Below are 21,632 nucleotides of genomic sequence, written 5' to 3'. Positions count from 1 at the left end.
CAGCCCTTTGGGCAATCTTAAGAAATTAATTTGACCTTCCTGTGCTGCCGTCATTGTTACCTCATTCCCATTTCTGTAGGACATGTGCAATTCTTGCACTGCACCTTTCCCACCTGGTGTATCTGCAGGCTCATCTGCTCAGGTAGCTCTGCCTTCCCTGAGTCACAGGAGTGAAAGCCTTCTCAGGCTGGAAGCTGTTAGGACCTGTTGCTGAGGCTGTGCCCATGCTAGTTTTTCCTGCTTCCCTATGGAGAAAAGAGGCATGTCAAGGAGTTGAATCTACTGTTGTAAATATGGAGTCCTGGTGCTGAAGCAGTCTCAAGTCTCACATTTTTCCTGTCCAGGATCTGATTCTGTCCCAGCTACAGTGAAGCACCAGACCTCTCATATGCCATCCCTTGCCCTACAGTTGCAAGCTTTTAGCTTGCAGTGAGTTTAATCTGAAGTACTGTATAGAGTGAGACTTTAAACTTACTATTAATTTTATGAGCAATTGGTAGTGTTGTGGATTTTTTATAGCTGGGTAATAAAATTATTATTGCCAGATTGAAAATCCTAAAGCCTTTGTCTTTAATAAAAATAATAAAAAATTACATAGTGAGCTACAAGTCCCCTTTCTCCCTATCACCATTAAAGGTGAGCAGTGCTAAATTTATGACTGTAACTTCACAAATGTTAAAATGATAGCTAATCCTCTTGACACATATGATATAAATTAGCCATTTGAGATTCGCAATATTTTTTCAAAGTATGGGCAAATCCAGACACTTTTGCTGGAATCATGTAATGCTCCCTATGGCTTGCTGTGAGTTCCCTATAGGCTTGCTGTGTGGGCTTTTGTGGTAGCATTCCAGCAGTGTTGCATCCCTACAGCAAAGGGGATGATAATTAAAATGGTAAACTGGTGAAGGAATGTGTAAACTAGTAACATTCTAGGGAGAAGGTTTTGGTATTGTTTCTGAAGCAGGACCTAAGCTCGTTTATTCCTTTGTTTATCAATTTAACAATTTATTTTTTAACATTTAAGCCTGGGGTTTTCTTGTTTAATTCCTCTGAATAGTCAGCCACCAAACAGTCTCTGTGATGCTTGTTCTTGCAAATATATGTCTAGACATAATTTAGATTAATTCTCCATAATGAAGCTGTCAGTTTGAATATATTACAATGTAAGTGCTTAATGTGCAGCTGAAATGAGAACTCCAAACAAGCTTTGCTCTGGCTTACCTGGTGTGTCTTAATATACTGCAATTATTCTAGTAGGACAAAAAACAGGGAACATGTCTCTTCCTCAGTAAAAAGGGGAAGTTTTACAAAGTTGTGTGGAATTCAATGAATTCAGATTGCATATATTCCCCTCTGAAGACAATTTACTTGCCATACAGCTAGAGAATGTGTTCCTCCCCGCTACATGTGCAAGACACATTTATTGAAGAGACAATGACAGTCCTTTGTAGGAAGAGAAAATGGGACTTTCTAGAACTTGCTGCCCCAGGCAATTCATCACATGTCAAACACTGTCCACAACAAAGATTCATGGTCCTTGCACCTCTTGAAAGCTGTGAGAGAAGGAAACAGATATTAAGAAGAGCACAGTCACCTTCAACTGGGGTGGAAAGTCAGACCTTATTGCAAGAATTCAGGAAAGCTGTCCTGGAAATGGAGGGCAGGGAAAGGGCTGGCTGCTCTTTACTCCTACTGTACTTAAGAGGATAAACTCCAGATACCTTCACTGACAGTGGCTGGGATTGCAAAGGGAAATGTCTGATTTACATAGCCATTTTAACCCATAGCTAAAACCATTCTGCCCCAATTTTATATTGTAGAATCACAGAATGATTTGGGTTTATCAGGCTAATTGACTTATATCTGTGTATATGTATATATGTATGTGTGCATATGCATCTACACTGACTCTGCGCTATAGTATGATTTAATTCTCTAGGTTTCATGAGAGATTTTCAGTTCTCTCTACTGGCACTTCAGTTACTTGGAATATGTGGCTTGGCAGCTCCCAGAGCTGTGTCATCTCAACCTACACCTTAGGAACTGATAATTTGAAAGTGTGATAGAAGCAGAGATTAAATGAAACTCCCAGCCACCTTTTGTCCATCCTATGTGCCATGTCCTAGAGTAAAAATAAGTTTTCATATCAGCTACCTATTTGGGAGATGGACAAATTTCAGAATTTCAGAGAAAATTAATTCAAGGCACATAAAAAATGAGATGACAAGCCCCAGGCCCCATAGGATGTCTGTACTGTTTACAAAGAATCTAGGATTTAGGAATCTGGTCTTGCACTTTGACCAAAGTCCTTCAATGTCTTTATATCATCCTCCTCAGAAGCATATGGTTCAAAAGGTATGAAGGTCAAAGAAAGAACAAGTATAACCTGCACCAGGGGGGCTTCTCAAAATTTCTCTCTCTATTTTTCCTCCTTGGAAAAAGCAATGAATTCTGTTTCAAATTCATTCTGATGGCATGAAATCACTACCGGCTTTGCAGGTATGAATCTAAATAAGCAATGCATGCCAACCCTGCAGTACTGCAGCCTTCTCACATGCCTGTCTACGTAAAACCCTGCAGGTAAAAGAACTACATTACCCAGAACATTTTTTAAGCCATTAATCTAACTTATCCTTGCAAGAGAGGTTAATCTTACAAATACTTTTCCCCTCAGCTTCCAACAATGAGCAAATCACCCTAATAAGTAGCTTGCTTTCAGGTTTTCATAGATCCCTTAAACATTTTAATTGAACATCTCAAAAATACTGCCTAGTGTTTGATCAGTTGTCTTCAGCTTTTTGCTCCAAGTATTCCAGTAATTGTGGAATCACAGTAACATGAGTGCATTAGAAATTCTACAGGAAATCAAAGAGCTGTGTTATATTAGACATAAAGTGAAGGTCTAATCAGATTACCACAGAGACATTTATTTATAAGTTTTTTGGTGTTTTTTTTGAGACAGAGCGCTATCACTGTCTAAATCATACAGAATACTCCTAAGCAGTCGAAATTCTAATCCTGTAGATCACTTCTGAGAAATTATTTTAGTTAAGTACATTTTAACATGAAATGTCATAAAAGCCTTCTTTGGTTCGAAATGAGAAATAGGGAATTTTTTAGAGGTGCTTACTGACATGAGGAGGTACGGGTATCCATGAGGTCCAGGGATGGATCTGTAGTCGACTAATGCATTATGTAAATGTGCAGCCCTCTCTTATCAAATTCGAGTTTGCAGAGAAAAAAAAAAAAATGAATAAATGGCATTAAAAGAGTTTTTGGGATTTTTATTTTTAGTCTATTCTTTTTAAGTTCTCAGATACCTGGCAAGCAACATCAGAAGTTAAATTTTCGCACAATTCCTTTTCTAGGCATTTCCTTCACCAGGCCAATTTTACACTCAAAATGAAATATATCATATCAACTCTGGTCCTTTCTACAGCTATGCAATTACTGAACAACAAGCTCAAAGATTATTTGCAAGAACAACAGTCCTTGCCTGGTTTTCCACAGCTGTTCTGCTCTTGCCTCCCATAAGACACTTGGCAGAATAATTACCAAGCATGACAGTATATCAGCTTGATATTCAGACGACTTTTACATCTCTTGGCATGCCAATTCAAGACAAGATGCACTGGTAGCCAGAGCGGGACCTCCCATAGACAGAGTTTGTCCCAGGACACTGAAAGAGTTAAAAACCACATGGTAATCTTTCCATACTATCACAGGCAGTTAATCTTGAAGGAACACATTTTGCCTGTAGACATCATAGCCCCGGGGTGTGAGCAGGAGAGGGGTGAGGGGGCAGAACAGGGCTGGCCGAAGGGCACAAGGAAAATGGCTGGGAGAGAGCTGCCAGCTGCCTCCCCAGGCACCCAGCCCACGTGTGACCTCCTTTTCCAGGTAAGGACAGGAGCGCCTGACTCTGTCCCCGCATACCTCTCCCCCACCCCTGCACAATGCAAATGAAGCCATTCCCCAGCTGGATTGCTGCGGGAACAGCTGTCAAAATGCCCAGCGGCTTCAGTGAGACCAATATTCACTAGTATTTCTCAAAGAGGAGAGATGTCGTCCACTGCAGTGAAACGATGTTGATCCCTCCTGGCAATTGTTTAAAGCCCCCTCCCCCGGTCCTGCCCTGCAACCTTTCTTTGCTGATACAAGAACTATGTATGTATGCTTCGATGCCTTCAAAGCACACACGAGTATTACAGAGAGATTTAATTCTGTAGAAGGTGATTGTGAAGTACTTGCTAATTATAGGAACTGCATTAAAACGTTCCCAAAGAATATATCAGCCTAAGGGCAGACAGAACTATTCCCAAGAAATAACATATTAGGCTACTGGTTTTTTTTTTCTGCTCACTGAACATCCTCCAGCAATATGCATTTACTTTAAAATTATTTATCTGAATGCATTTGAATTGATTATTGTCACTATCCTTCCATCACAGGGAATTATGGTGCATAATTGTAACTGAAGATGTGCTGTCTGGTTGGAAGTGGTCACACAAGATGCAGATTTTATTCCCTGAGTGAAGAATGCAAGTATTTCCACAGCAAAGTATTCATGTTTAAAGTCTCCTTGAGTGTGGGTGTTTATAATTCCAGATTCCTTTAGAGCAAATATTTGTGTCTATAAAATTCATTTGGAAAAGATTTGACAGGATGTGTGGATGTGTACAGAAAATAAAGGTCAAAACCATAAAAGTGTACTGAAAAGGATGAAAGCAAAGTCCTTGAAGTATGGTGTGTGTCGGTATGCATGTGCTAAAGGTAAGAGCCATTTTAAACAAAATATCCATACCTGTGTAGATGTAAATGTGCAGTTAAAAAATACATGCATTGTAGGTTGCTGTTTCTGTACCCCACAAAGAGATTGTGTGTGTGTGTGTGTGTGTGTGTGTGTGTGTGTGTGTGTGTGTGCGTGAAGGAAAGGGAGAAAGAAAATGAGGGGGAGAGTGGGAGAAAGATAGGTACGGAGCCAGAATTATTTTTCTTTCCTCCCATCAAGATGATTATAGTGTCTTTAGAAATGAGAGTGCTATACCAAAGATTTTCAACTTCAAAGAAAAGTTCTCAATGAAAGCTCATCCTCTCCATCTCTCATTATTAGTCAGAAAAGCCTTTAACATAATCTAACATAGAAAAGCAGAAGAGTGTATTTCCTTCCCAAGTCAAGCAAAACATTTCACAGACATGTGATTGTCTGAAGTTAAAGAAGTAAAAGAAGCAGTAAGATTTTTAGATGACTATGAATACAAATTTGAAACTATTAATGCAACTTGGAGCTATTTAGGGGTAACCTTTGATATAAACTCCTGTGGTAGCTTCATTTCTCATGTCAGTGTTCTATTTTTTCTATCAAATTTGGGTTGGATTTTTTTTTTAATCTGCATTTTATTTCCCCAAATAGACTGTGTGTGTGTGCAAGAGGGAAAAATCTCTTTTACTTGCCTGTGTCTAGTTGTGGACAATGGCTCCATGTGTTCTGTCATGCCCCAGAAGCTCCCAGCCATCTGCTGAACATGCCTGCAGCTTTGGCACGAAGTCGGCAGTTGCAGGTGTGCACTGAGGCAGATCTCATGGCTGCCCACTGTTATCTGTGCAATCTGGCTTGAATCCATCCTGCACACCCAGTGTGCAGCGAGGAGGAGGATGAATGTCTTAGCAGCTGAAAAGAAACACAAAAATCACTAAGCTCCAGCTTATCAAATCACATCCAGCAGCTCTCAATTCACAGTATTTATGAATGGGTCCTGTTTCAAATTAAATTAACCATGTTGAATAATATTACCATAATTTAAAAATTCCTATGCATTTAGGGCCAAACCATAACTTAAGAAGTTTACTTTGTTCAGTACATCAGATCCTAGAGAATTTCCATGGCATCTTGCATCATAGAACATCTTGGGTTGGTAGAGACTTTTATAGGTTACCTAGTTCCAACACCCCTGCAATGTGCAGGGACATCTTCAGCTGGATCAGGTTGCTCTATGCCCCATCCAGTCTGGCTTTGCACCAGGGATGAGTCATGAACATCTTCTCTGTGCAGTATGTTCCAGTGTGCCATCACCCTCTCCTAGTGAAGCATTTTTTCCTACTCTCTAACCTAAACTTAAGCTCTTGGAGTTTAAAGCCATTTCCCCTAGTTCTGTCACTTCATGTCCTTGTGAAAAGTCCCTCTCCAGCCTTCTTGTAGGCCCTCTTTAGGTATCAGAAGGCCACAATGAGGTCTTGTTGGAGCCTTCTCTTCTCCAGGCTGAGCAAACCCGTCTCTCCCCTTTCCTCAAAGGAGAGCTACTCCATCCCCCAGTTATCATCATGGCCCTCCTTTGCTCCTGCATCAACAAATCCATGTTCTTCTTATATTGGTGGCTCCAGTGCTGGACACAGCACTCCATGTGGGGTCTCACCAGAGTGGAGCAGAGGTGAAGAATCCCCTCCCTCACCCTGATGGCCACACAGTTTTTAAAGCAGCCCAGGACAGGGTTGCCCTTCCGGGCTGCAAGTGCACATTGCCAGCTCATGTGTACCTCTTCAAACAGCAGTACTCCTAATCCTTTTCATCAGGGCTACTCTCAATTGCTTCATATCCCACATATGTGATACTGGAGGTTGCCCTGACCCATTTGCAGGGCCCTTACTTGGCTTTGTTGAGCCTCATGAGATCCATGAGGACCCACTTCTCAAGGGTCTTCTCTAAGAGATTCCAGTGGTCAAGTTTTATTAATTTCTCCAGTTGCACTTTTATTTTTCTTTCCATATGCTGTTCAAATGGATTTTGTGGCAGCTTTCTTTTCAGCACTGAGTATTTTACAATCCTTTGATTTAATTACCTGCATTCCCATATTATTATCTGGAGGTAGAAGCTACTATTTAATGACATCAAAAATAAAGGCTAAAGGAAGTAAAAAAACCCCAAACCTTCCATATTCTTCTCCTCCTTCAAGGAAGACTCATCTAGCACAAATGGAATTTGGAGGTCTATTTGCTGCCAGAGCCAAAAGCACAAATCAGACACTGATGCTGTCATAATGAGCAATTCTGTATGCCTGGGAAACTATCATAAAACTAGTTTGCCTTACAAAAGATTCAAAGATATTTAATGGACAAATACAGGTCTAGAGATACTAGGTCTAAGGCACTACTAATCTGTGTCAAGTATGAAATCGACTGTCTAATATTAGATGGCAAGTCTTCTGGCTTAAAGCAGTGTGCATATGAATAAATTCTTTTCCCTGTTTTTCAATATCATCCTTGTGATTGCCAAAATATATAGGAACTCAAGAAAATTTGTGCCAGAAAAAAAGAATGAGGAGTGGCAGGCTGATATACTGTTTGTAGTAAGTTAGCAGCTCTATAGAATAAACTTTTTATGAAATATAACCAGAAAAATACATGATGTAATTTTTACAAAGACATGTGCTTAGTAAGCATGCTAGGACTTCCAGTCTATACTGCTCCAGCTTTTGCAGCACTTTTGCCAATCACCTCACAAATATAAGCTGCATAATTACTTGCTTTTAGTAGTTAGTATCTGAAATGCTGTGAGAGTAGAACAGTAGCAATTTACATCTCTTTTAGCTCAAATACAAAACTATAAGGACCAAAAAACTAAAACCAAAACCAAACCCTCTGACCTGAACACCTTAAATACTATATAAGACCTTTACTGCATTTGCAGTTTGTATAAAAATGCAACTTTTTCTTGTAAGGCCATAAAGAAACAATATTTTCTTTGATTTCACTGTGGTACATGAGAACTCCTCAGTGTCAGTCATACCCAGAGTGAGATTGTCCATAGGTAAATTGTTGAGTATTCTGTCACTCACCATTAGCAATTATCTCAGTATGTTTACAGTATAGTAATACAGCAATTCTGCTGTAGGCTAGAAGAGATAAATGCAGCTCATTCAACAGTTCTTTCTTGTAATAAATTACTGGCACTTAACACTTCCCAAAATATTCCTTAAAGGCTGATGAAATAAATTTTTAAAAAATATAAGTCATCCTAATTCTTCAGAAGTCATCACTCAGGACTGATAGGACACTATACATCTATTTAATTTCAAGTCTACAAATTGAATAGTAGGGCTGGCAGAATGGAAAAGGATTTTTTTGAAAAACATTCCATAACAAAGGTATTCATTTGAAATTAATCAATTACTGCAGCACTGCAATGTCCTGTTTCACTTGTTATCATTGGGCAACTTTTCAAAAAATAGTGGAAAAATTTAAAGTTATGGTGTATAAAGCCAAAAAGAAAACACAATAAAATACAAACAAGTTTTTTTTTTCTTTTTAATGTGTACTTTTTTATTTCACTTGGTGCTACATAAGATGGCGTAAAATAGGAGGAGGAGAGGCATTAAGTTCTTTCCTGCCAAAATAATTCAATATGACATAAGCACTGAAATTAGGATTTTTTAAATTGCAACCAAAGATCCCTCAGAAAAGGTAACCCTAGCCCAAACCTTTCAAAAGCTGGGCAGTGGCTAGGGGAGGGGATCCTGGAGGTAAGGGGATGCTTGGTACCAGGCCAGCATGCACCATGGAGGCAGTGAGCACCCGGAGCACACCTACCCTTCCTTTCAGCTGTGCTGCTCAGTACTCTGAGCACTCACTCTCACAAGCTCCTTCATTCCCTCTTGTGTGACCTTCTCCGGGTTCAGCTCATGTTTGCTTGCGAATTTCCATGTAGCTCCAGGGGGAGTGTCTGAAATTGACATTGAAGCTAAATACATGAGATTAAAAGGAACAGCTGTATGTAATAAGTCCCGAGTCACATTGTTGTATCATCAGAAGAACATTCTGAAAACAAGAAATCTCTTCTGAACTCTGAAGAGTTTTGTGGCTCAGTATTTATCATCACTAAGTCAAATTTCCATGCATAATGACAGGAAACAGTCAAATCAGCCTATTTCACCCAGTCACAGATAGAATTTGGATTCTACTAAACATTACGCAGCATAACATAATGTCTGTTCTGGAGGCTGTATCTGAAGCCTGAAGAGATACTGACATTACTGATATATACTGCTATTGCTTTTGTGATCTTTATGGTTTCTGCTTGTCCTCACATCTAGATCTGTATCGGGTGGAAAACTCCTTTTTAATTTCAAAGTTGGTCTGGCTTTAACTGATCCAAAATTTGAATTCATGGTCCTGAGGTGGGTGGCATAAGGTTTTACCTTTTAACAGTGAGCACCGTCTAATGCTAGAGGGTCATACAGCATTAACCTCAAATACACCAAACCTTCTTACCTCTTGACTCTGTATGTCAGAGGAGGCAGTACTGAGAAAAGATGAAGCCAATCTGTGTCAAAATTGGGGGGTAGAAAGTGGATGACAACTTCCAGTCAGAATTCACCCTCTCTGCTTCAACATGTTTCAAGTGGGCAATCTTGGATAGTGATGCAGAGATGTGCATGCTAAGCCTCTAACATGCTACACCTCCTGTTATGCTATATGCTTGATACAATTTTCTCCTATTTAACATAACCTCAGAGGTTATGTTAAAGGCAAAACCCTTGTAAGAGAGGAATCTGTGTTGACAGCAATTTGAGTGTAAGGGTGCAAAATCTCATCTCCTGTAATAGCACGTTGCCTGCGAGGTGAGCCACGGTATGTGCTAAGGCTACAAAGCTGAAGACGTCTGCCTTTGGATTTAGTTGTTAATGTGTTGCTGCTGACTGAGCTGCTAAATTATTGTTGTCTTTAAATCTGTCATGAAGATGCCTTTGTAGCTATGTGTTCTTCTTTAAATGCGGTTCCATACCATTAAAATGTTCCAATAAGGTAAGAATCAATGTATTTTGCTTTTATTTTTTGCCTTATTTCCGAGGTGGTTAGACAGGGAATATTAAAAGCAGCAATTACAGAGATGAAGAAGGCATTAGAATATTTTTGGCCACAAAGTGGATGCTTGCCATCTGAAGGAAGCTTTTGTGGTGCCCTTCTCTAGGAAACAGCAGACTGAAAGTGTGAGTCTTTTTAGATAGAGCCATTCCTTTTCTGAAGAATTAAGTTAAGAATATGGTGTATTAAGAGTCCAGGTGGTATTCAGGACAGTTCAGGGTCCCGCTACAGGTTATCAGATAATGAAGTGGATGGCTGTTCTTTTAATGACAGATTAAACAACTGTTCCATTTCCTTCTTGCATATGCTACACAATCTATGGGTTGTAGTTGGCTTATATCTAGTTTCTTTTTCAGAAAAGTGAAGCAAGGTAGGGGCTGACTGGGTTTTGGTTTATCCTGTGTGCTGGCTGCCAGAGTCTGAGCACCTGCATTAACTTGGACATGAACATCCCCCACAGTTATACCTCATCCCATGTCCTAACTACCCTTCCCTTGTCCATCCACACTCAGAAGAGATGAAAGTCATCAGTAACTGATTTTGCTAATAGTTCCCATCAGTTCTCACAGTGCTAAGAGAGCATTTCTCTCCCTCAGAAGAGCCTTGAAGGGAGATTTGAAAGGTTATTTAGTGTGGTGGAATATTTTCTATGCCACCCTAACTCAAGCCTGCCCAGATCCTGCAGAAAACTCTATCAATTTGCTTATTTGGAGATAAAGTCCGAAGTTTCCGATTTGTGTCATTGAAACAGACCTTGGTCCAAGTCAAAGGTTAATTCAGCTAAGTGTAGACATCAGCAGAATTTGTCAGCAACTGACAAGGTGACCCTAACTGGTTCTTTGATGATTTGAAGCCTTTGTTCCTTTCCTTGCTAGATGCCTGAGAGGATCAGAGTTTGCCCTAAAAGCATAATTGTGTGGCATTGTGACCTCTTAACTGTCCTGTTGAAAATGCATAAGAGTCTTACTCATTAATAAGTGATAGATATGTATCAGTATGTTAATGATTCCTGGCTCCATGTCCATCTGCTCTGAGCCATGCTATACACCAAAACTGAGTGACTGGTACCTGCACAGATTCAGTGACTGTCCTGCCAGCAATAATTAGCTGATAAACAGATTAAGATGGAGTTACATTACAACTGTCAAGAGTTTCACTGTGCCACTGGCCCAGAGGCACCAGCCATTTGAATCTGGTTCTCTTATGACAGGGAGTGCTTGTCTGGAGTAAAACAAATGTGGAACATCCATCCATGGAGCCCAAAACCAAGATGTAGCATTGGATAACAGTACTAGTCCAGGGCCTCCGAGTGGTTGTGTCTTGCCTCAACACACAGCACAGCTGTTGCCTCACTCTTGGTCAAAAATCTTAGTCACTTTGGGAACAGGCAGCTCTCCTGCTCATGACAAAATCCTGCAAAATTGTAGCTGATACAGCAGATGGCTGCCTCTGATTCTAGTGTCAGTCGTGCGTTGAAGAGTGCTTTTATGCTTAGGTTTGGTTTATAATAAGGATCTGTGTGAAGGTCAAAGTTTTGCTTTCATCATGTAGTCCCTGCACTGATTCCAGAGCTGTTACTGAAGAGGCAGTTTCTTTTTGGCCATGCCAACAGTGTAGTCTTAACTAAAAGCATCCAGTTAAGCACTGAGTAGGTGAGAAGCCCAGATTTGCTGTTCTGCTAAACGTGATATGAATTTTAACATTCCTCCTAGCATGTGAGGGAGAAGAGGTCAAAAAGTAATATATTTAATGGTTTTTTTTTGGTAGGAAAATCAGTCAATTACTTGTGGTTCTAAATTAATTTATTTAAGATCAAAGGAATGACATTTAAAAAAACATGGAACCAGCAACAGAACTGTATAACAGAAAATCAAAGGATTTGCACATGAAATACACACTCATGGACCCCTCGTCTATTGCTGGATGATAAAGAAAAGCCTCACATCACACAATAACTGTTTTCATAATGTAATAAAGTCTAAGGAGAAAAAAAAAGTGTGAAATGTTAACCATTTTAAACTAACATCTGCCTGAAAAGAAATTCTAAAAAAAATATGCCCTCAAATAAAGAATTTGTAAGTTTGGATTGGTTTCACAACACTGACATTGTCTTATGACTCCTAACTTAAATGAATGGTACAGTATGCTGAGATAATCAAATGTTGACATCGGTGCATGAAAAGCAGGTCTCTGATCTATAGAAATTCTTGAGATTTCAAAGTTCAGTCAGGACAAAAAGAAATGGAAAACAAATTCTGAGTGATGCTATAATAATGAAAGAGACTGTTTTAATCAAAACATTATTTTTTCCTGATAACTGACTTTTATTTTTTGAACTTTTTCATGATACAATAATGAAAATTGCTGCAGAAAAAAAAATAATCTAATGTCAGAAGAGAAGACTTTTGCTTTAAAGAACCAAAAAAAGGTATTTTGACAACTTCAAATTTAAATTATCCTGGGATTTACTAAAACCAACCATCTTCTGTGAATAGCTTCAGTTTTGACATATGGAACTTTGTAATGAAAAGTGCTTTTTACTGGAAATGTTCTAATTAGTTTTATCTTTCTTTCTTTTCATGGCAATGTCTGACATATGACATTGTAATATAATAAGAATTCTCTTTAGATTCCTGAAGTATAATCTGAATAATTTTCCACATGTTAGTTTTGTTTATGATATATTAAAATCAAATTTACTAATTATATTTTTCCAGCATCATTAGATGTCTCTACATTTGATCAAGAATGCAGTTGGACGTAATCCATTATGGTATGTATTTCAGCACTAATGTTATTTGTTAATGGATATTTTTGACATTATCTGAACCAAGACATTTATTATAACTGATAAAGGATTTCTTTAGCCTACCTGGTACTTCAAGACACACTGAAAGATGCTGATGTATTTTCTCTAAATTCAGCCTCTACATATGCTCAATTACTGAAATTTCAAGGTGATAAATATAAGACTAATGAAGAACCTTCAGAGTAAAACACAAATCACAAGAAGAAATATGAAGACAGATTTTTAATGACATCAGACTTCCATCATTGATATTTTCAAAAGATTGCAAGTCCTATGTAAGGATGAACAGACTTTTAGAAGTACCAGTTTCTCTAGTTGAGAACACTGAGATCTAAAATAGAGACATATTTTGTTCAGCACAGAACTCAAATATTTAGAAGTGAATGCCTGTGTCACATGGACAATTTATAACACCAGTAGCAGAACATGTCTTTAGTATCTATAAAATGGAAGCACAGGGAAAGCCTCTACATAATCCAGGTTAAAATGGTTCCACTTTTCAATGGTTCATATAGTAGCTTTCCCACCCAGAGATATGTCACACCTAAAAATTCATTAGTAATGCCAGCTAAGTGCTAAAGGACATTACTGCTGAGGCCCACAACTGTTACTCAAAAGAATTCAAGCCTTACTTGAAAGAATGTTTAATATGAAAAGGCTGAAGTCATCTGGCAAAACAGCTTTATCTAGGGTGTTAATTTGCTCATATCTTGAAAACCTGTTTCATTTTCAGAAAAGGATGCCCTGAAAGTAGCCTGACACATTTTCTTCACGCTTTCAGACTACAGAGAGTTTATCTTGAGGAAATTGAATACTTCTCACTCCAGTGATGTGAATATTCACTACACAGTTCAATCCTGATATCAGTGACATGGAAACAACACCCTTGTCTCAGCTGCCAGTCCCCTGCTTTGGGCCTCAATTGCACATTGTTGTCAGTCATTTCATGCCCATATCTGTTGACATCAATTACAAATACTTTTTCCTTCACTGTAAAATATGTTATTACCCTAGGGTTTCTAAGGAACTAAAGGGGTAGAATTGCTCCCCTCCTATTCCACCTGATAGCTACAATATGCCTTTGTAATAGGAGAGGACACTGGAAAACTGTAAAGGAAGCAGAAGTGATAAACATCAGCTCATTACTATGTATTATTCTATGAAGCTTTCAGACCTGTAGGCACTGGACATAGAAATGCAAGAAAACTGGATTTCTACAAACAATTCAGAGTCCTAAACCACTCTTTCACCAGTACAAACGTAGGAGAAATATCAACAACTATAACATTCAAAGTTATGCCAATAACCACCTGGAGGTGATCTTCATGGATGAGCGTGAAGCAAAATATATTACAGTGGGGAGAAGGTCATGAAGAGTGTCATTCATGTATTTAATTACCTTGGGAACAAGTTTGTGAAGGTCTTTTCAATGATGCTTTCTCATTTCAAATGCTCAGTGCAGGGATGCTCACACTTTGTAGGCAATTACTAAATAAACTCCAGTAGGAAGTCATGGAAACAATTTCTGGAAGGGAAGAGTGGCTTTCTGTTACAGGAAAAGCACTAGAGGACATGTCAAGTGCAGAATACTTTCAAGTAAAGTAAAAAGTATGAGTTGGTGTTTCCCTTGGGATTCTGCACAGAGCAGTCAGGACTTACCAGGCTATCCAAAACACTGCATTTCTGTTAGTTTTCCCCACTAAAGAAGAGTGTTTCCATTGAGTTTGCCCAAAATTTCAGAATTAGGCAATATGAACCACAGTTCTGGAAGCCTAAAGATGTGTGATTACACAATGCTAGTCAAGAAATATGAAAATTACTGCAGACACAGACAGTATGAAAATACTGCAGAAGCCTCAGAAAATGGAAAAAATTTTCTGCTAGAACAATTACAGTGTAATCAAAGTTTCATTATAAATGAAACTGCAATTCCCACATTGAACATATGAAACAATTAGTGACTTTAATTTTCCTTGCTCTAAAGGGAGTTTTGCTATAGCAGAGTTTACTGTGAAAATAGAATTGAGTAATTCAGTCATAACATTATCTGAATGTTTTCAAATGGCCTGTACACAAATATTTTCTGATACAAGCCTCTTTTGTCTTCAAACCACCAAAAGCACAGTTTTCTGGATGGGCAACTTGTCTCCCTTCCTCCTGAGAATGTGTCACATGCTCTTTTTGACCCTGCTGCTTCTTAGCCCAGGTCTTACAAGCAGGCAGAGATTGTTTGGCAGCTCTGGAGCTATAATGCAAAAATCAGACATCCTCAGTTGCCCTTTTGCAGGGATGGATGATGATGTGTCTTATCAGAATGTGTCAGTGTTACACTGCCTTGGAGAAATAGCACTTGCAAACACTCCTACACAGACAGCTCATACCTTGGGTTTGATGGGAAATGGTGGAGCTGCAAGTTTGGGACAGAAGCAATAGAGACTGAGTGGATCTTGGCTCTGTCTCCCCTGCATGACAGCTACTGTAACTGTACCACATGTGGGTTGCTGAAATTGTTAGATATTATGAGCCAGCATTAATAAGCTTTTTCTCTGAGTCCCTCTCCCCAACCAACTGAAGGAGAGAATGAGTAATTGTGACTCATCTGATACTTTTGAGAGATCAGGTTTCTTCAGAATATTTCTATGTTGATGTTGGTAACATCAGAATCTTTTTCTCATCTCTGTGCCAGAGAGTCATAAGCCAGCCCCTTTTAGATGGACTATATACTATTGTCTACAAAATGTTGATTTTGTACCATCATGTCTTCTGCTTCTACCTGGCAAGGCAGAGTGAAATAAAGGAATTTCAGGTGCCAAATTAAATGCAGTTATTTACTGGACTGAAATAGCTGAAAAACTTCCATTCTACTGGATTGATTTCTTAAAGAAACAGAGGGAAATTGCTATCGTTTAGGGAGCGTGGAGGCCCTGACCTACAATAGGTGAAGAGGAATAAAAAAGGGGACATCTAGAGGTACTCCAACAAGGGCCAGCTGGCTAGGGAGAGGGAGAAAAAGCTGAGGGTGGCAATCACTTGGTTTCCTTAGGCAATCCAGTACAATTTGTGTCTAATGGCTCTGTGATATGAGTGAAAAAGGCAGCTGAGATAAAACAACATCCTGGAAAGTATGTAGATATTAATAGTAGCTGATCTGCAGACAAAAAGAATTCCTCCAAAAGTGAAGGACAATGAAATCTCACACCTAACTGCTGTGACAACAAATAGATTTTTTTTTTTTTTTTTTTTTTTTGCCTGGAGGGATGGTAGCTGTAATTCATTTCCTCACCTGCTAGTCAGAGAGAGCAGATTTCCACAGCATGAGAACTCAAGCGCACATGCTGAGCCTGCTGAGGAAAATGAACAGTATCTCCACCCTGACAGCAGTGGCAAATGTCCTAGAGAAGTGTGTGTCCTAGATGTGATTGTTTTTACTTTTTTTTTTTTAAATGTGCGTATTTGAATGAACCTGCAGTAGGAACCTTAGACTACCAAATCCTTACAAAATGATGACATCCTCCACAAAGCATGCTTATTTGTAATGTCATCTAAACCCAATAATGAGTTGTCAGTGGTGGAGGATTGAGTTGAAGCCTTCTGTGGGTAGCTAGGTATTATTAGTGATTTTCAGTCCTGGATTTTGGTCCACGGCAGCTGCTAACCCACTCTCAAAACACCATGGATTTGTTTAAATCTGTCCCAGCTTGGACCTTTACCAATTTCTGTCTGCTCAGAAGCTGTATGGTTCAAAAATCCCCATCCCTGTAAATATTATGCCACAGCCCTATCTTGGTGGATAGCAAGAGAAGTACGTGTAGGTGAAATATTCTCATGGTAAGATCTTTTTTCAGTTTTAATGGTTTTTATATTTGTCATTTGTGAAGGTATTTTGCAGGGGATTTACTTCCCTGCAGGCTTCCTTCTACCCGACAAGCTCTGCCTGTTGCCCAGGATAGCACACGCAGCAGCAGCTTGCGGGCAGCTGGGAAAATCCCAGTGCTGCTGGGCTGTGGCACAGGAGTGCTGTGCTGAGCCTGGGTGCCCTGGCTGAAGCAGGGAGAGCTGCAGGGGCACAGAGAGCTCACTCAGCCTTGGCTCCAGCTCTGGGAGACACTGCCATGAGGGCACTGCTGGGCTTGGAGGGATGTTTTACTTTGTGAATGGCTTCAAGCAGAAGCAAAAGAAGCCAGGGAAAATTATTATCTTGATAGGGTTTCCATAAAATTCGATTTTCCCCCTAATGTTTTTGGCTCCCTATCTCTAAAAACCTTACAGATCAATCAAGATACAGTTAGGAAATCTAATTTAGGATCTACAGTAATAATGATGACCTTCCTCTATCCTGTTTTCTTTTTTTTCTATATTGGACTTCTCTGGGAAAAACAGAGTCCTGGCATAAACAAAAGCATCTCTGTCTATTCCAGTGAAATTTTGCTTGCTTTGGAACCAGCTCTCCTCTCTCTCTCTTTTGTGAATGTTAGTTCTATTTCATTTCACGGTTTCATGTATCATTTTATTTTCATTCCTCCTCTAAGTAATACTCGAGAAAATGAGATGCCTGAAATAATCAAATAGTGAAAGTCAAGTCTGCAAAAATTAAACTCACTTAGGCACTTTAGCTAAGCTGACTGATCTTGGACATGGAAATTTTCACAGTTTGAATTCTGCTCAGGTCAGCAGCAAGCAAAGTTCATTATTTTCTGGTGATTGTTTTGTGGCCTATAGGATGTAGAATGATGTTTTCTTCCTGTGGAATAGGCTTTATATCCCCATCTCTCTGTAGGCTAAAAATGGGAACTACATATAGCTGGACAGAAGGGGATTTCAGCTCCCCTATGAAATATGGAACAATTGCTTCCAGGCCTGGAAGGATTTCAGACCATCAGATATTGTGTATGAATAGAAAGTGTTGTAAGCCATTTTTAAGAAGTTTGAAATGCTGGGGAGGAGTTAGATTTCCTTTTCTATTCAACCAGCACAAGCTGTGAAAGACTGGCATAATCAACTGGGTCAGGTGAAGGAAGGACTGGAGTGCTCTGGCAGGGCCCAACTCAGGACCTCTGGCTGTGCCATATTTCTGGACAGGACTGTACAGAAGGATCTTCATCCTTCATTTCTCCCAGCTGAGGAAACACCCCCACCCATTTTCTTCAGTCTTCCTTGAATACCATGAGTGTTATCTTACTGCAGAAAAGTACCATGACTTCCCTAGGATCCTAACCTTAGTTTTTCCCTAAAAAAAACTAGTACTAATTTTGAGCAATCTTCCAAAGTGCTTAAATGCTTTTCTTTCTTCCCAACAATTTTATTGATGTTAGTCTTTTATTGCTAGGCATTGTATCTCCAGCTTTAACTTCTGGTGTGTGAATGTGGAGGCTCTTTGTTGGGGTTGTTGCCGTGTCACTCAGTGCCCCATTCCTCACAGTGACTGGGAGAGCATATGGAGCAAGCACAGAGGAAGAATGGTGGGAAAATTTGCCTGACAAGCTGCACCATGCACTCCATGAGGTCTTGAGCTGCATATGATCAGGGGCAGGGATGTCAAATACAAGTAGAAACTGGGGAACAAGTGATGCTTGTGAGCAATACAAGATGAAGAACACGTGAGAGCTGGCCTAAGAGCAGCGTCCACACAACAAGACCAAAGCTAGAGGAGCAACCACAGAAGTGTCAAGAGCTGCTCTAAGGCAGAGCTGAGATGAAAGCCATATGGACATTCAACTAGACATTTCTGGACATAGAAGATGTTCAAACACCCATTCTGCTCTCTTCAGTTGTTGTTCTTACTTTCTGAGCTGGTCCTGGTGTACTCTGATAAACGAGCTGTGCCTTTCTTTATCATTGCATACCAGAGTAAAATATCAGTCATGGGTGCTGGAAACTATCCACCTTTCCCTGCCCACAAAGGAAGTGAAGGAAGCAGCACTCACAGACTTAGCAGCTGTGTAAGAACCCATAACATTCTAGAGATGATTTGCCACATGTGGTTTTGGCCCCTGCCAGAGATGTAAGCAACTTTGAAAGCACAGCAAAGGGAACTGCAAAAAAGGGCTGTGATACTAAAAACTGTGACTTCATACTGAGCATTCTTCTCAGTCAGTGGGAGAAAAAGATTTAGTCTGTTAAGGTCGTAGCTAATTAAACTTGTCAATGTAATCTACTTGTTCTATGATAAACCCTGGATTGATTTACCACCTGTTATCTGTGACATTGCACTTGTAAGCATTTAAAAGCAAGGCAAATTATTGGTATCTGTGTTCATAAGAGGCACAACAAGAGAATGAGAATTCTGGCCCAGGCTTAGTGCCCCTTGCATACTACGTCAGTCAAAAGTTATGTTATTTCTTCAAGAAGATCTTCAAGAAAAACACCTTCATGCTCTCCCTGCAGGGCTGTCTCACAGGAATTCAAATGCTACCATGTGTTTTGCAGCTCTCTGAAATTCTGTAGCTATGATACATGTGTATTTCTCTCCTGACTGCCCTAATGAAAAACTTATTTTATCATTGCGGAGTATATGACAATTTAATGGGAACCGCTAAAGGGTGTTAAAGCATGCAGTACCTGTAGGACTTGTTTAAAGTGTTTGGTATATCTGGCAGTCCACCAGGCTGATGAAAGCCCTTGATGTTTTGTGACAATCACAATAAAGCACAGCTGAGTGTGTTGTCCTGGCTGAAATTCTTATTTTCCTACTCAATTTTTATGCCTTTTTACTGAAGTTAAATGCAGTGAACATGGATTTTTATGCTCATTTAAGGTTTAATTATGAAGCCATGCTTTTGGCATCATAAAAAAAAGTGAAACATTTTTTCTAGTAAAAATATCTCTGGCTTTAAATATTTGGCTTCTGGTGTAAAAACAAATATGTGGTGTTCCCTTTTTCCTCCTATTTTATATTTTTGATCTCCAATGCTAGATATAAGCTCTGCAGGCACTGAGTTGCACTCTGATTGATACTGTATTAAAAAAAAAAAAAATGTTTGGAAATAAACTCCTTGGAGGCCACAGAGTCAATGAGATTCCAGCTGAGAAGAATTCCAGTCAAAATATAGATATCCTGAGGAGGCCAAGGAGAGCTCTGTGTGATTCAGGGATAGTGTCCTAGGCCATTCCCCTTGCAGCAATGCACCTGCATCAAAAAATAACTCCTACAGTACTTTAAAACTATCACTATCAGGCTACTTAAAAAGCAGCTGGAGTTTTTTCTCTCTAATGGAAATTAACTTAAGGGCATAGTTTGTTCAGCTGAAAAGAGGCAAGCACCCAAACAAAGTAAACAGCCAAAAAGGTCTGGGGCCAAGGCCCTTGCACCAGGACTCATGAGATATCTTCGCAGCAGCAGTCTCCACCCCCAGCAGCCTACAGGGTGCTGGGTTTAGGAGGCTTGAAGGAGAATGGTGTTTCAATCAGCAGGCTGGAAATCTTATGGAGAAGGTAGAGACAACACAAATGCTTTTGTGAAAGAGAAGGCAGTGCCTGCAGGAGAAATATCTGAGGCTGAGAGACAGATCAAAGCTGTGGCTGAATAGATCAAAGATCTCAAAAATAAATGTACGTGCATAGCAAGCTGCCTGGTTTGCCCGAGAGAAAGTCATTCTTTTGACAATCATTTTCTTGCATTTCAGATTAGCCAACAAAGCACGTGGTGCTCAGAATAGTGAGAGACACCACCAGTAGAAATTGGGCACTCGCCATTGTCTACAGCTCTATCTGTAAGCACCAGAATATAGCTCTGACAGCTCTAAAGCACAGCAAAAGATTATGAGAGATCAATAAGACTGAGGGATTGGCTGCAAGGTGGAGGAGGGTGGTGCTCACTTCAGGGAAGACTTGCTGATGCATATTGAGAATTCCGTATTTTCTAAAAACCTCCCCAATGTCCCTCTAGCTGGGCACTCTGAATTTCTGATCAGTTTTTAAGGGCCGGGCTGAATTGCTCCTTGGCAAAATCCACTAGCCCCAGACAGAGCAGCAGAGTGGAAAATTCCCTCTGTCCTTGCTTCAGTGACAATTAGTTATATAAAGTGAAACAATTCTGATGAGATATTGGCTTTTAATCTCCTTGCTTCAGACAGTCCTGTAAGAACATCCAAAATCAAGATTATGTCTTTTGTGCTGCTTGGACATTGAACTGTAGCTTCCCAATGAGTGTTCTCATTTGTGACCTGGGATCAGGCTGTACCTTCCCCTCATAATTTTGACCAGAATTTTTAACCTGAGCTCAAGAAATATTTCTCAGAGTATTATCGTGACTACTGAAATTAAATACAAAGAGGAAAGACAGGAAAAGGATGGGAAAGGATGGGAAAAGAAAAGGGAAAAAATGGCGAAATAGGTATGAGGAAAAGAGGTTTTGAATGAATGTTGTGGTACTACATCCTTAAGAAATTTGAAGTCTAGGATGAGTGCAGCCAAATTGTTTATAAACAGTGATGGAGAGCTAAAGGTACAAAGTTGGGAAATACATGTTGTTGACTTGTAAAAAAGGTCATAGCCTACAATCTGCTCAGCCTGGAGTCTCCAGTGAGTTGCGCAGGTCCAAAGACCTGTGGGATTCTCTATGTTCATAGTTTTACCTCTCTACATGCAATAAGGGGAACCTTGCACTTGAATAGGATATACAGCTCTTATTATCAAAGGATCTTCAAAAGAGGGGATAAAAGGGGCAAGGAAGAGTGACACAATATCTTCAAAGACTACTTAAAATTACTTCCACTGAAAAATGTGAAATGCTCAGTTTATTTACCTAAACATAGATATGATTTAAATTAGACAAGTATCCTCATATCCTCATATATATATATATATATATATAAAAAATACTTTATATTACAGGGCTGACCAATCTTGGAAGTTTTGGCTCGAGCGAGAAGCCAGATCAGTATTAGAAATTAGAAATTAGGTCCTTTCTTGAAACTGAGGTTTATTAACCTGGAACATAGGCTGATAGGAGGTCATGAAAACC

General features: G+C 39.6%; 1 long non-coding RNA gene across 1 annotated transcript; it reads left to right on the top strand.

Annotated features, from left to right (window-relative positions):
* The first annotated feature begins 720 nt into the window (after positions 1 to 720).
* Positions 721 to 21,466, top strand: LOC146767904 (uncharacterized). The gene is made up of 4 exons (XR_014953768.1): positions 721 to 3,903; positions 4,455 to 4,776; positions 12,579 to 12,634; positions 17,997 to 21,466. It is a non-coding gene; the product is annotated as an uncharacterized LOC146767904 (long non-coding RNA).
* Positions 21,467 to 21,632: the final 166 nt, after the last annotated feature.

This window comes from Lonchura striata, chromosome 3 (assembly GCF_050655825.1).
Source record: "Lonchura striata isolate lonStrDom1 chromosome 3, ASM5065582v1, whole genome shotgun sequence".
Classification (NCBI taxonomy): Eukaryota; Metazoa; Chordata; class Aves; order Passeriformes; family Estrildidae; genus Lonchura; species Lonchura striata.
This window is presented reverse-complemented; position numbering and strand designations above follow the sequence as displayed.